Here is a 4,006-nt window from a genome sequence, read left to right as displayed (position 1 = left end):
GTTCTTGTCGTCAATTACCTGAGCAGACGTATCAACAGTGGTAGTATGATTAAAAGAAAGAAGAGAACTGAGGGCCGAAAATATAAACCAGGGTTGTTCTCTCCGTTCGGAGTCTGATTCTTCTTCATCCAAAGAGGAGGTCTGTTCCGAGTCTGATTCTTCTTCATCAGTCTGAAAAAAGACAACACTGGTAGCTGTCAGGGAATTGAAAAAAACAACAACACGAGATAGGCAACGAAGCATGCAGTAATACGAACACTGTTTCAAATAGCCCGCTATAGCTCCGCTATAGCACGCTATAGCATTTACAAAAGGTCTTGCGCTAAGAGACTTTGGTCCAAACAAATGAACAAACATTTTAAATAGCGCGCTATAACTCCGCTATAGCACGCTATAGCATTTGAAAGAGGTCCGGCGCTAAGATGCTTAGCGCGCTATTTAAAACTTTGAATACGAAGCATGCAGTAATACGTACCTGTGGTCGACCATATGTTGAGAGACGAAGGGTGGGACGGTTGGGATGGGTGTCGATTGCTTGCCTCACCGCTGCCTTCACCTTTTCAATATCAGAAGCAGAGGCACCATTGCAATCGATCTGAGCTTTAACTATCCGAAGAGAAGCGAGGTTCCTCAGGCTACCAATAAAGTCAATATCAGTGCTGGCATCCTTCAAGGCATGCACTTGCACTACGATACAAATGTATTCAAGGCTCTGCATACTTCCCTGTAGAAACCTGAATGGCGCATACACCCTGCATCTCCTCAACTTGGGGAAAGCACCGTCAGGGAACTCCATGCCCCCAGGAATCGTGTCCCACATCAGGTAAGTAAGCTCTGGCAAACTCCCAAAGTTCACCACATCTTGCTCCCCAAAATCACCCACTTCCATGTCTAGGCTGGAGAGGTTTGGAAGAAGCGAGGAATTAATCCACGCCGGGATCCTACTGAAACCATGCTGTATGCACAGATCACGGAGTTGCCGAGGGGGCTCATAGCCTTTCAAGTAGTCATCTAACTCGGATGTTGGTTGCGTGTGGGTAAAATATAGTCCTAGGACTTGGATTTTCCGCAGATTGCATAAAGACTCCACAAAAAATTTCATCCAGCACTCATCCACATCTACATTTAATATACAGACGAGCACCCTCAGCTCTGTCAGCTTGCTGAGCTCTTTCACGAAGATACAAGACTTGTCAGCAGCATTCAAACGTAGCTCTTCCAAGGATGTCAGGTTCCCTATCCCATCCGGCACTGTTATTATACTATCATCATCCATGTCAGCACGCAGACACTTGAGTTTCCTTGGCAAACCAATACTCTGTGGTAACTCTATGATACAAGTGTTGCTCAAGTCCAGAATCTGCAGAAATTTTAGATTTCCTATTTCTTCTGGGAGCTTACTAATATATATGCCCTTTAGGCCCAGGTATCTCAACTGAGGTAACCTCCCGAGATGCTCAAGATGGTATGGACGGTCTTCCTCAAAACGGCACAGTTCCATATCTAGAACACGTAATACTTGAAAGTTTGAAAGATACGGCAATGCATTGGGTTTACACATGATGGCATAGCACGACCTCAGTTTTGGCATGCCCATGTTAACCAGAGGCACCACTCTCTTTTGGACAGCTAACCTACGGGCATTGCATGGTGAAGGTATGTTCTTCTCGTTACTATCCAATATAGTAACAAAATTTTGTTGCTTTGATAATAGACAAATCATATCCAGCACCATATCATGAATACGGCAAGCGTATATTGTGTAATTTCCTGGATTCTCGACCGGCTGGATCATGCTTCCGTTTAGGAGTTCGTTAAAGTATCTTTCTCCGGTCTCAAATAAACTTGTTCCTAGTTCCTCACCAACGAAACCTTTGGCTACCCACCGCCATATCAACATGTCTTTCATGATCAAATAGTCTTCTGGATATATGCTCAGATGCAGCAAAAACAGGACCTTAGATGAGGAGGTAGATCGTAATAACTAAATGATATTATCTTCCTCGTGTTCTCTACATCTGTGTTATTATCTCCAGATCCAAAACCAATAGAGTTGAATACTTTTGACCAATCCTCCATAGGTTTACCAGCCAACACACTAGCTATTGTAATTATAGCTAATGGCACACCTCCACACTTCTGTAAAAATTTGTCCGATACTTCAGCTGGTTGATCAAAAGGGCATTTATCTTTACCACCAAACAATCTTGTATAGAATAATTCTTCAGCCAAATGTTGAGAAAGGGGTTTTAGCTTGTAAATATCACCGGTATTTGTGGCAACATCAAGAATACGAGTAGTTGTGATTACTCGGCTCCCATGATTGTTATCAATGAAAGCACATTTGATAATTTTCCATGCTTCTAAATCCCATATGTCATCAATGACAATTAAGTACCTGTCAACATGATAGAACCAGTTAGAAAATATGCAAGAACAAAATATGTATAGCATGTACTCAATAAGAAATAAAAAAGCGTATGGAATCGTTCAATTTACAAGATGTACAATAAAGAAAAGGAGTGAGTAAGCCACTAGAAAATGCATGCATGGATTTGATTGGTCTAATCTCTTTCATCAAAACTGTAGTTCTTATTAATTGCATCCCTCAAATTTAAATATGTTTTATGTTGAATTTTTTGAATTATTAGCATGACTCAGATTTATATTCCCGTTCGGAAGTAAAAACTTGTGAGAATGTTTGGTAGTTGTTCAAAATCCAAACGACACTAAAGCTCGAAAACATGGTAAAATCTAGTTGATTTTCTGAAAGTACACCAGAACAAGTATATGCTCTCCAAATCTAAATTTAGAAGATGTCAAAATGAAATGAACCACATGATTTTTAACTGGTTGCTTTGTTGGATTTAACGCCCTTATGACGTTTAGATCCACTATCTAACTGATAAGAGTCAAATGTAATGGTATTTCTTTATGCATTTTGCCAGTTCCATGTAGATGGCATTCATCCTAGCATGTAATGCTATATCTAACGCACTAGGTTCTACATGACAATATTTTCAACTTATACCTCTTTAACTGTGAATGATTAGCCGACTCAATTTGCTAACTTCTTGAAATACAAACTTGATTAAGGCGGATGGTGCGTACCTTGCATTCTCAAGTCATTGTCGGAGTTTGTCGATGAGTTGTCTTTCATCCAGTGTGGCTACATCACCAATACGCTCACTCTTGTCAACTTCCAAGAGGATATCCCTGAGAACTTTCTTCACTTCAGGGTTTCGACCCACCGGAACAAAAGCTGTGCATTCAAATTGTGTTCTAAGCCTATCATACACTGCCTTAGCAAGTGTAGTCTTGCCAAGTCCTCCAGGTCCAACAATTGAGACCATCTTCACCATGTGCTGCTGCTTGGGAACATCACCATCACCAACACCATTTGTGAGCATCTTGGTTAGCTCATTCCGTGCGTCTTCAATGCCAACGAGCTCCTTCTGAGTCTTGTATAGAGCCAGCAGACGAGGGTCAACCTTGTGTTTGCCAGCTGCATTGGCAACAACATCATCAACCCTGTACCTGTTACGCCGGCCAGCCACCTCTTGGGCGCGGTTATTGATGTCCTTCATGGCATCGGCGATCTGATGCCGAGTCCTCACTACAAGAAATATGTCAACTTATGACCACCACTAGTGGTCACTGAATGGTCACAAATTTCCATTTATGACCTTTTTGTGACCAAAAACATAAGGTCAAAAGCTGGGCGTCGTAAACTGACTATAGCGACATTTCTTCTGGAATGGTCGCAAATGTTTACAACCAAAATATTCCTACTGTGGCGTTTTGGTCACTAGCAACCTCCCCCAGGCCACGTAGGCATCCAGCGTGGCAAGCTGATGTGGCACAAGATTCAGCCCGGTCCAATTCGATTTTCTACATGGGCCGAGCCCAACAATTCGGCCTTTTTACTGTATATTTTCTCTATTAATTTTCTCTAGCTACATGGGCCTGGCCCAACAATTTGGCCTTTTTATTTTCTAGGCATGGC

The 4,006-nt window shown here is 42.0% G+C and overlaps 1 pseudogene; it reads right to left on the bottom strand.

Moving 5' to 3' along the window:
* Window positions 1–3: 3 nt before the first annotated feature.
* LOC119344943 lies at window positions 4–3,616 on the bottom strand (annotated as a pseudogene).
* Between the last annotated feature and the right edge of the window lie 390 nt (window positions 3,617–4,006).

This window comes from Triticum dicoccoides, unplaced genomic scaffold (assembly GCF_002162155.2).
Source record: "Triticum dicoccoides isolate Atlit2015 ecotype Zavitan unplaced genomic scaffold, WEW_v2.0 scaffold194380, whole genome shotgun sequence".
NCBI classification, from domain to species: Eukaryota; Viridiplantae; Streptophyta; class Magnoliopsida; order Poales; family Poaceae; genus Triticum; species Triticum dicoccoides.
The sequence above is the reverse complement of the archived record's forward strand: the minus strand, read 5'-3'. Positions and strand labels throughout refer to the sequence as shown.